This window comes from Mirounga angustirostris, unplaced genomic scaffold, assembly GCF_029215605.1.
Source record: "Mirounga angustirostris isolate CCGP_5_RB_7025 unplaced genomic scaffold, mMirAng1.0.hap1 SCAF_3, whole genome shotgun sequence".
NCBI lineage: Eukaryota > Metazoa > Chordata > Mammalia > Carnivora > Phocidae > Mirounga > Mirounga angustirostris.
The window spans coordinates 25,082,545-25,095,197 of record NW_026991711.1 but is presented as its reverse complement, the minus strand read 5'-3'; positions in this window follow the sequence as shown (position 1 = coordinate 25,095,197).

The window sequence follows — 12,653 nt, the reverse complement described above, 5'->3', positions numbered from 1 at the left end:
TTTATAGATTTTGGATATTAAGACCTAATTGGATGTATCATTTACAAATATCTTCTCCCATTCAGTAGGTTTTTTTTTGTTGTTGTTTTATTCATGGTTTTCTTTGCTGTGTAAAAGCTTTTTATTCTGGTGTAGTCCCAATAGTTTATTTTTGCTTTTGGCTCTCTTGCCTGAAAAGATGTGTGTAGAAAAATGTTGTTAGGGCCAATGTCAAAGAGATTAGTGCCTGTGCTTTTTTTCTATAAGTTTCATGGTTTCAGGTCTCATATTTAGGTCTTTAATCCATTTTGAGTTTATTTTTGTGTATGGTGTAAGAAAGTGGCCCAGTTCCTTTTTTTTTTTTTGCCTGTAGCTGTCCAATTTTCCCAACACCATTTATTATAGAGACTGTGTCTTCTCCATTCTATATTCTTACTTCTTTGTCATAGATTAATTGACCATATAAACATAAGTATATTTCTGGGCTCTCTATTCCATTGATCTATGTGTCTGTTTTTGTGCCAGTACCATATTGTTTTCATTATTATAGCTCTGTAGTATGTCTTGAAATCTGGGATTGTGATACCTCTAGCTTTGTTCCCTTTTCTCAAGATTGTTTTGGCTATTTGGAGTCCTTTGTGGTTCCATACAAATTTTAGTATTATTTGTTCTGGTTCTGTGAAAAATGTTGATATTCTGATAGGGGTTGCTTTGAATCTGTAGATTGCTTTGATGAAATTTCTTTCATCAGAGTACATGTATTCACCTCCTTGGTTAAGTTTATTTCTAAATATTCTATTCTCTTTGGTACAATTGTAAATGGAATTGTTTTCTTAATTTCTCTTTCTGCTACTTTTTTTTAATTAGTATATGAAAACACAATAGGTTCCTCTGTATTAATTTTGTATCCTGCAATTTTACTGAATTCATTTATTACTTCTAATAACTTTTTCGTGGAATCTTTAGGGTTTTCTGTGTATAGTATCATGTCATCTGCAAATAGTGACAGTTTTATTTCTTACTAACCAAATTGGATGCCTTTTATTTCTTTTTCTGTCTGCTTGCTGTGGCTAGGACTTCTAGTGCTATGTTGAATAAAAGTGGTGAGAGTGGACACCCTTGTCTTGTTCAGATCTTAGAGGAAAGCTCTCAGTTTTTCACCATTGAATATGATGTTAGCTGTGGGTTTTTCTTTTTTTTTAAATTTATTTACTTATTTGAGAAAGAGACAGAGAGAGAGCACACGGGCACAAGTAGGGGTAAAGGTAGAGGGAGAATCCTCAAGCAGACTCCCTGCTGAGCACAGAGCCCAACTTGGGGCTCAATCCCATAACCCCTGAGATCAGACCTGAGCCGAAACCAAGAGTTGTCCGCTTAACTGAATGTGCCACACTGGTGCCCCAGCTGTGGGTTTTTCATATGTGGTCCTTATTATGTTGAGGTGTGTTCTCTCTAAACCCACTTTGTTGAGAGATTTTGTCTTGAACTGATGTTGAATTTTGTAAAAGCTATTTATGCATTTATTGAGACAATCATTTAATCTTTAGTCTTCATTTTGTATCATATTGCTTGATTTGTTAATATTTGAACTGTCTTTGCATCCCTGGGATAAATTCCATTTAATCATGATGAATGATCCTTTTAATGTATTCCTGAATGAAGTTTGCTAATATTTTGTTGAGAGTTTTTGTATTCATCAGGGATATTGGTCTGTAGTTCGTTCGTTCGTTCTTTCTTTCTTTCTTTTTTTGTAATGTATTTGTCTGGTTTCAGTAGCAGGGTAATTCTGACTGCATAGTATGTATTAGGAAATATGATGTACATTTTTAAGTGAAAAATTTGAAGTTTAAAAAGGTTAAATAACTTCCCCATAGTTACTTATCAGGTGGTGGCATGAATATTTTAACTTTTTTTTTAAAAGATTTTACTTATTTATTTGACACAGAGAGAGCACAAGCAGGGGGAGCGGGAGAAGAAGACCCCCAGCTGAGCAGGGAGCCTGATGTGGGGCTTCATCCAAGGACCCTGGGATCATGACTTGAGCCGAAGGCAGATGCTTAACCGAGTGAGCCACCCATGTGTCCCAAAGATTTTAACTTTACATTGGTCCAACATTTATTCAGAATTCTTACCCTCCTGACTTCACTGTCTTCTTTTTCATGGTTCATGATGTTCTCTAGATTCTTTTTTGTCTGGTGTATTTGAATTTCTGCATGTTTCTGTATATCTACCATTCTTCTTCCATGACAGAGCATAAAAGGTAGATTCTTAGACTGAATTCCAAAGGAATTAGAAGCCAGACATTTGATGATGTGATTTTGTTTATATATTATATTAGTCAAGTAAAGAAAGTGTATCATAGAAAATAGTTACCAAAATGAGGAAATAGAAAAAGTGGAAGAAAAATCAAGAAAAGCAAAATAACAAAGAGAAAATAAAACAAAAAGGGAATGTTAATGCATTTGTCTCTCAGTTACATAGTTAGATAGGTTCTTCATAAGTAAGACAACAGATTTCAGTTCAGCGCTTCAATTGTTAACTCCTTGAATGAGCCTGAAACAGATGCCATGCCAGATTTAAGAGCTCAGCTATTTGGAACATATGCTCTTCAAGTGCCTTCTTACAGGAGAATGTATAATGTATTTCTTTAGAGAAAAATGCCATTTATAAAAATGTTATTTAGTTTTTAGTCAAAAATGTCCAGTATAGACTTGTTTGCCTGTTTATTAGCTTTTTAAAAAAATAACTCAGTATTTGACTTTCATCAAATCTCATCTTAAGTTTTCTTTCTAAATTTTTGTTTGGTTTGAATTATTTTTGTATGGAATCTTCACTATAATCCTTATATCCGAGTTTAGAATACTGTATACAAAGTATCAGTAAGGGGTGCCTGGGTGGTTCAGTCAGGTAAGTGTCTGCCTTTGGCTCAGGTCATGATCCTGGGGTCCTGGGATTAGGTCCCTCGTCGGGTTCCCTGCTCAGCAGGGGATCTGGTTCTCCATCTCCCTCTGTGTGCTCTCTCTCTCTCAAATAAATAAATAAATCTTAAAAAAAAAAGTATCATTAACATAACATAATAAAATAAAATTTAAAAAAAGTATCAGTAAAATGTCAAAATGAATATCCTACAATGTGCATTATTTTCTACTTAAAATTAGTGTTCAAAAAAAGGGAATAAGGGAATGTTAGTGCACATGTCCCTTAGCATTCAAAAATGTAGTTCATGTACAATTTTATGTATAATAATAACTATTCAAATGCATAATTCCATCTGTAGATTTTAATACCAATAGTAGTCATAATTAATTTACTCCCTTTCATTTGCACATCGGTCATTTATACGAGATGATCAGGTAATTCAGTTAAAAAAGAAATTTGATTTTCACTGAATTCATTAATTGTGCAGTTAGTTTGATTTTTCTTTATTGTATAAAGAATCATAAAAATGTTCTTGGGGCATCTGGGTGATGCAGTCGGTTAAGCATGTGACTCTTGGTTTCGGCTCAGGTCGTGATCTCAGGGTTGTGAGATGGAGCCCCAGATTGGGCTCTAGACTGGGCTTGGAGCTTCCTTAAGATTATCTCTCTCCCTCTCCCTTTGCCCCTCCTTGCTATGCTGTCTCTCTCAAATAAATAAATCTTTTTAAAAAAATCCTAAAAATGTTCATATATGTAAAATGTAATTTTGTTATATCAGAGTCCAATATTTAAAATTTAGTTATGTTTAACTTCTTCTTCGTCTCATCATTATTATTATTATCTCTGCCATTTATATTTGTTTACATTGCTGAGATATTTCAGATTGATGTTTGATTTTGAAAAGCAAGATAACAGAAATTAGAATTTTACATTTTCTTCACTGAAAATAAAGTGAAATGTATATTTATATACATAGGTGTATGAGAGTCATTCACATGCACAAAACAGTTTTAACCTGAATAAGTTAGTAGCTATGGCTGTTTGAAAAGTTTTAATTTTTTATGCTAACTTTAATGCATATTAAATACTTAGTTTTGGATTTAGCATGAATAAAATGTATGTAATTTTTGTTTCAAAATTAAATTACATTAAATAGTAATCCCTTTTAAAATGTTATGTTAAACTTGTCATATGAATATACTTTAAAGCAGAAAAATATGGAAATTATCTAGTAGGTGGATGTTTCAAAAGGTATTTGAATTATGATCACCACATTTAGGCTTAGGATAATTGTAGGCAATTAATTCAAAGAAAAAATTATCCAAAAGTGTGGGTCATATTATTTATAATTGTTGAATTTGATGCATGAGAACCACGTTTGCTTTAAAGGACAACAGAACTTGAAGACTTCTGGGTAAGAAGGCAAAGAAGTAAAGCTGTGACAGTTTAACTAGTTTGTTCAAAACAGCAGCAATCGTCTACTCCAGTAGAAACTGAAAATATTTTAAAGTTCAGTGATCACCAGACTCTAGGAATCTCATGATCACTTACTTTGTTCAGCAGAATTCTATTCAGGAGTTCTGGTTTTTACTTTGCTCTTGATGTTTCATAACAAATAGTGTGTGAAAAGCGTCCAGCATTCCTCCTAAGACTATGCATTCTGCTTTATTGACTCCAGAGCTATTACACAAGACATTTTCCCAGTAATTGAAATTCCCATGATCAATGCACAGTCTGTTTTATGGATGCTGTTTTTTTCTATTTTCCTGTGTACCCTTCCTTTACCTTATTTTTCTTCACATTCTCTCAGAGATCAAATGGCCCTTGTTATTGACTCAGTAGCACATTATGTAAATGATAATGCCCTCTTGGGCCTAGAGAACTATAGAGCTTTTGTTGTATTTGCTAGTTCTGGGTATTCTTCAATTTGCTCTTGTTTTATTGGAATTCACATTAATTTGGCATATATGGTATAAAATACCTTTATATATGTATGACAAAGATAACTTGAGTTTATATGCTGGATTATTTGAGTCTTGATTTTTTTCTTCGCTTTTTACTGTTTCTCCTGTTTTAATGATTATGCAAAATTATTTACCTGACCAAGTGCTTCTGTTTCAATAGTTTTTTGAAATTTTTTTTAAGATTTTATTTATTTATTTGACAGAGAGAGACACAGCGAGAGAGGGAACACAAGCAGGGGGAGTGGGAGAGGTTCAGAAGCAGGCTTCCCACAGAGCAGGGAGCCGAGGATGCGGGGCTTGTTCTCAGGACCCTGGGATTATGACCTGAGCCGAAGGCAGACGCTTAACAACTGAGCCACCCAGGCGCCCCAAGTTTTTTTAATTTTTAAAACAATTCATCTGTTTCATTTGTGAAATGAATCAAATGGAATGTTCCATTAAAAGTTGGAGAAGTTACCATGCAGTTCAATTGATATCCCGTTATTAGATTTGTTATGCTACAAATCTTTATTCACATTTTACTAAGAATTTATAATACTGTGTTATTTTAGATATCTAATAAGAAAGCATTAAAAACATCAACATTTCTACTTAACACTTTAAAAATTATAAACACTGAAGATTTAGTATCAATTGTCTTGCTTTAATAAACTAGACCTTATTCAATCTTTGTTGTCTTGGAGATATAAAAGCATTGTCTCTACTCCATGTCCCATTTTTCATTTTTTTTTAACTATCAATGTTACTCTTTTCTGAGTCACCTTTAATTTATCTAGTTTTCTTTGCAAATCTGCACGTGACTTCTATATAATATTAAATAAAAGACTAGCACTTTGGTAAGTTTAATTTGCAGCAACAGTTTGCAACCTAAATTGATAGGGCAAAGGACATCTTTATTAGGAAGAGCTCCCAAAACTTTGCTTACTGAGCAAACAGGCGTAGTGTTTATCTAGATGCTGTAGTAATTAAGTATGGGCCCAGAGACTAAAGAAACTAATTTTTATTTGACAAGCCAAGCACCAAGCAGATGGACCATGGTTAAAAAAAAAAAAAAAAGAGAGGGGGCACCTGGGTGGCTCAGTCATTAAGCGTCTGCCTTCGGCTCAGGTCATCCCAGGGTCCTGGGATCGAGCCCCACATTGGGTTCCCTGCTCGGCGGGAAGCCTGCTTCTCCCTCTCCCACTCCCCCTGCCTGTGTTCCCTCTCTCAGTGTGTCTCTCTCTGTCAAATAAAATCTTAAAAGAAAAAAAAAAAAAAGAGAGACATTTCTGGGTTATAAATATGAGGCATTATTTTTTTGGATAGTGAATTTCTATTATTAATAGATTAAAGAAACTATAAACTGTCTTAAACATTTGGTCTGCATCTATTTCTGGGTTCCCCCAGAAACTCAAACCCTAAGCTAAAGTCCTTGATAATATTGTTTATTTAGAAAAATCCAGGGACCACGATTAGAGGACTAAAAAATATTAGAATGAGTCAGTACAAGAGTATGGTATCAAACTGGTCCATCAGTGTGGGTAGCTGGGGCTCAATCCATCTGGGATTTTTTAAGGTGTCCTGTAGAATGAAATTCACAATAGTCCACCTAAAGTCTGGAAGAGGGAGGGCATTTTTGAGAGTACCCTTTATTCACTGACTCCCTCTCCCATTGGTCAAGAGGTGCCTAATGGGGTATTAAATCTCTAGAATGCTTAGTTTGTTCAAGCTCAAATCCCCAGTGTTTCCTATAGGTGTCCAACCCTAAGGTGTCAGAGAAATACTGGGACAAATAACTGGTCCATCTGAGGTGAGGTGCTCTGCTGCTTCAGTTGCTAGAAGCTTATGGCTAGAGTAGTGTTTGAGGGAAATGATGGCTAAGAAGATGTGAAAGACATTTCTTTTGGTCTAGAGAGGTCATAGGAATCTGGAGGTGCATGGTTCTCAGTTGCATCCATTCAAATGTTGCTACCCTTGCCACAGAGTCCCACTAGTTTTCTACTCATAGCCCTGATTTGGGCACAGGCAGAATGTTGGCATTGTGCTTGCAGCACTTTTTTTTTTTAATTTAGTTTTATTATGTTATGTTAATCACCATACATTACATCATTAGTTTTTGATGTAGTGTTCCGTGATTCATTGTTTGCGTATAACACCCAGTGTTCCATGCAGAACATGCCCTCTTTAATACCCATCACGAGGCTAACCCATCCTCCCACCCCCATCCCCTCTAGAACCCTCAGTTTCTCAGAGTCCATAGACTCTCATGGTTCGTCTCCCCCTCCGATTTTCACCCCTTCATTTTTCCCTTCCTACTATCTTCTTTTTTTTTTTTTTAACATATAATGTATTTGTTTCAGAGGTACAGGTCTGTGATTCAGCAGTCAGCACTTTTGTAGTCATTTGACCTCCTATTTAAATCCTGGGCCTGATTTTCAGTAATCTGCTCCATAGCCGCAGGGGATAAGGGTGTTTTTACATGCGGTCATAGAGTATTTAGATTCTCACAAAGTTATTTGAATTGACAGTTAGATAACCTGGACTTATTTGATGGTCTCTAGAGTCTTGAATGGAAAGCCAATCAACTCATAATCCTTGTAATTATCAGAATTATATGCTACTGCTGCCATACGAACCAGTGCTTCACTTTCCATCTGAATCTCTTCCTGATGGACAGCCAGTGAATGTCTTAGTAACTGTAATACTAATGCATATGCTTTACTCTTCCTGCAGTTCATCTCAATCTGCCACCAGGAAATATGGTTGTAATTGTGATGTTCATGTGTATCAGAGGTGACCACTACATTACTTACCATCAGCAATAAATGGTATTGCTGTCTAACTCATGAGTGATCCAGTTCCAGAATTCTACCCTGAGGGTCTTGCTTTCAAAATCAGTTATCAAGACATGAAAAGACTTGGAAGAAAATTAAATACATATTACTAAGTGAAAGAAGCCTATCTTTAAAGGCTACATCCTGTATGATTCCAACTCTCCGACATTCTGGAAAAGGCGCAGTTATGGAGACAGTAAAAAGACCAGTGGGTTCCTAGGAGCTGGTGGGAAGGGAGCACAGAGGTGGAGCACAGTGGATTTTCACGGCAGTGAGACTATACTCTATATTCTCTAGTTGTAGATGTCATTATACATTTGTCAAAACCCATAGAACATATGACACCAAGACTGAAACAGAATATGAACTATGGACTTTGGGTGATGGCAATATGTCAGTGCAGCCTCATCAATTGTAACAAAGATACCACTGTGGTGGAAGATGTTGATAGTGCGGGAGGCTGTGGGTTCAAGGGAATGGGGGAACTCTCTACTTGCCACTCAGTTTTGCTGTGAACCTAAAACTGCTGTAAAAATAAGTATACATACATATATATATTTATATATAAATATGTGCATATGTGTGTATATATATCTGTATGTCTATATAAATATGTGTGTGTGTATATATATATGATGAGAATGGAAATTAATACAAGGGTACGTGATCACATTGGTCAGCACTGTAGGGTTTAACTCCACACTTAAGTGTTAGCAAATCTGGGGCTGAAAGGCAGAACTATATAGTACAATTTGATGAGAATATATAGTCACCCGAGAAAAGCTGATTGTCATTGCAGTGCTGAACTGAAAAGATTTGAAGTAAAAATAAGAAGTATCCGGGCACCTGGGTGGCTCAGTCGGTTAAGCGACTGCCTTCGGCTCAGGTCATGATCCTGGAGTCCTGGGATCGAGTCCCGCATCGGGCTCCCTGCTCAGCAGGGAGCCTGCTTCTCCCTCTCCCACTCCCCCTGCTTGTGTTCCCTCTCTCACTGTGTTTCTCTCTGTCAAATAAATAAATAAAATATTTAAAAAAAAAAAAAGAAGTATCCAATATATCTCCCCTTCTTGCTTTCCTTACTTTCTTTAAATAAGATGAGATTAACATAAATAGCAAATTTTTAGTCTTGTTTTTGGTAATTTTAGATTATTTTATTCAAGGGGGCACTTTGCTCAGTTCAATGAATGGCCAAACTCCCTAGTGTTTAATCCTTTCCATTTTTGCAACTTTCTGAAGTTATTTTATGATCCCTAAGCTATTCATACAGAGCAATTAAAGGATTTATATGTTAAGTCATGTAGTTTTAAAAGTATTTTAAGTATTTATTAATGGAATATGAGTGAGTCATAAACTATTTAGTCTAAGGCACCAAGAATAGTCTCCACAGGGTAGACCAAATTCCATATGAAGATCTAAATAACTTCAACCTATAGTTAAAGCCAATTTTTCCGAGAGGAAATAAGAATTATAAGCTTTTAAGCAGATAATATTTGACAGGAAAGCTCCTGAAAGCATCTTCTTTATTCCTCATGAAGGACCTATTTGTGTGGAATCATTATCCTTTTTTATACATGTAGTACAGGGATATGTGACTGGTGTAGAGGAGATTTGCTTCTTTTTAATATCCATCAGCTCATCCAAGTCACTCAGGGTGGAGTTACTCCAAGACTGATTCATTAAGCAGTTCAAAGACATCATCATCAAGATTCAGATACACTTAATGTTTCTCTCTTCTTACTTGACAATTTTCCTTCAAAGTGTAATGAGGATATTTTAGTTCCCGTTATTTTATTTTTCCATTAAAATAGTAAGCAGAAAAAGAAAATTTTCCTTTAAAAATTGAAAAAAAAAATTCTTATGTACCTCACTGGCAGATCTCCAGTTCATCGGCAGGAGCTGGATCTCCTGCTTAAATCTAAATTAATCACAGGAAAGGGTATGTTTTTACATAGCCCAAAAACAACCTAAAAAATATGGCATTGGCTTTTGAACTGGGTGTTAGGTCAAAGCTGGAAGGCCTTTGAGGGGATGGTTAATTGAAGGAGGTAGGGCCTTCATCAGAGTAAATGCAGAAGTTTAAAAGGACTTGAAGACATTGCCAATAAGGCATTAAAAAAGAGTGAGGAAATTGTTTTTGGAAGGTTATAGAAAGGAGATCCATGTTATAGTGCCAGAAAATGCAGCTAAACTGTTGCCTGTGCTAACATGGAAAATAGTCAAAAATACCTAATGACTTGATGATCTTGCTAAGGACACTTCTAAGCAGAATGTCGAGGCTACTTCCTAAAGATATTTTATAACAAAAATGAGTAAGGAGAGAAATATACTATAGAATGAGTTCTTCTGCATTGGAGGAAATTTGGAGGAAATGTGAAGGGCTGAGAATAGTCTTTTTAGCCAGCATTCTGAAAGTTAGCAAGAACCTTGGTGCAAAAAATAAAAACCAAAATGGGATTATAACATCCTTTGTTAAGGTTTCAGAAAGATTTAAACCAGTGACTCAAACATTTTCAAATAGACCAAAATCCTTCAGTAGACCTTAAAACTGTGCCTTCAAGATCCTTTCTCTTACACAATGGGGATTACAAGAAATTTTAAAACATTGTCCTACATCAGAGCCTAAATTAAGGAAGTATTTGTCTCAGAATTTCTTTTATTTATTTTTTTATTTATGTATTTATGTATTTATTTATTTATTTATTTGAGGGAGAGAAAGAGAGAGCACATGAGAGGGGGGAGGGTCAGAGGGAGAAGCAGACCCCCTGCTGAGCAGGGAGACCGATGCGGGACTCGATCCCGGGACTCCAGGATCATGACCTGAGCCGAAGGCAGTCGCTTAACCAACTGAGCCACCCAGGCGCCCTGTCTCAGAATTTCTGGTATTTCATTTATCTGATTGAATAAATTCTAATACAATTCATTAAAAACCCATACATTTTTAAGATTTTTTTTCCTCGTGGAAGTTACCTACAGTCATAACTATAAGTGACAAAAAATATACAAAATGAAAAGAGGCCTTTGGATTCCTAAACGTTTATGGCAGGAAGCATAGTAAAAAGTCAACTCAGTTGCAGACTCAGTTTTCTTATGAAAACTACAAAGTAGAATCAGAAATAGAGATTCTAGATGCCAATATTCACAGATAAAAATTACCAAAGAATAGGACTGAGCCCTAATTAAGAAACTGGCAACATGTGTCCTGCTGGATTTGAGAAGTGCTATGGACATTGACTGCTGTGTGCTTCCCTTTTTCCACTTTTTGATGGGAATGTTTATAGTATTTACCCCATTCCTGTGACATTATTCAGTGTTTTGGAGTAGGTGGCAGCGGGGAGACACATAACTTGTCTATTTAGTTCCCAGATCTTCTAAATATGACTGTTATAGAAAGACTTGTACCAGAGGAATGTGTACTCATCTGGACTTATAAACAAATATGACTTCCAGACTTCCTATTATAATTCCATAACAGGATGGGGCTTTGAGGGACATGGGGTAAGGAATGAATGTGTATTGCATGTGAGAGTGATGTGACTTACTGTATCTAGAGGGTGAATGGTGGAAAATCATATTTCAAAAGATTAGTGCAACAATATACCTGTTGCCCGTGGTCTCCTGCAATGTGACTTTACCATTGCCCCATCAATAGGGAAGTCTAATTCTCTTCCCATTTGTACCTGGGTTGGCCTGTGACTCACTTGCAACCAAAGTGAAGGTAAATGTTTTTGAGGCTATGTCATAAAAGGTAATGCAACTTCTGCTTGGTTCACTAGCCCTCTTGCTTTGGAACCCTGAGTTGACAAAAGAAAAGGCCTTACTTCACTGAAGCCACCATACTGTGAGAAAGCCCAAATTAGCCCACACACTAAGAACACGTGCAGAGGTCCTGAGGATGTACAAAGAGAAGTGACCGACCAGCTCTCATTAACTGCAAACTTCTAATCTTGAAAATCTTTTATTCAGTATTACTCATAGTAATTTTAGTTCTTTCATCAAACCCTGACTAATACAAGCCATAATCCAACTTTTCATGTAACTTCAAAAAATCCAGATATACAAATTTAAAATTTCTTCATAGATGAAAGCAATTTTTCATTCATTGATTAGGAGTATTTATTGAGCATTTACTATGTGTGTACTTTTATCTGTGCTGGATATAAATTCTCTGCCTTCATGGAATTTACAGTCTGTTTCAGGACACTGGCAATAAATAAATATGAAATATAAGCCCAGGCAATGATAAGAGCAATAAGAAGGCAAAGAACATAAATTAGATTAAGCACATAGAAAGATAAGGGGTGATATTTTAGATAGTGATGTAGAAGGCTTCTCTGTGGTTTCATCTGAAAAAGTAAAGGATACAATTATTTAAGGTATATAGGAAAGAGCTTTCCAGAAGAAATAAAAAATTTATAACCCTGAGTTGTGAGCATACTTAGAATGTACAAGGATTAACAAGGAGACAAGTATAACTTGAACATCTTAAAATGAGAATAAAGATCAGAGATGTAATACCAGGCTATGTAGATGATGGTAAGCCATGTGGATACTTAAATTTTCTTTAAAATCTAAGAGAGCCCATTGAGGTGTTTTGTTTAGGGCACTGACATGAACTGATACTGTTTCAAGCAGGAATTGTCGAAAAGGAGTAGAAACAAGGGGCGAGAAAGCAAATAGATTATTTAGGACTATTCCAGGAAAGTGTTGAGGGTAGCTTGGACCAGGGTAGTAGTTACAGAGGTAGTGAGAAATGGTGAAAATCTTGATTTATTGTATCCTTATAGCTTGGAATGGAGAGTAAGCCAAAAATCAGTAGTCAAGTTTAACTCTAAGAATTTTGGTCTCATAAGTAACAGAGAAGGAACATTTTTAGGGGGAGAGGAATTACTGAATGGTGAGAGCTAAAATGAGAACATTGATAATGGAAAGGTTTTAGGTGAGAAAAATTAAGAGTTTAATTTTGGATACGTTATGCCTGA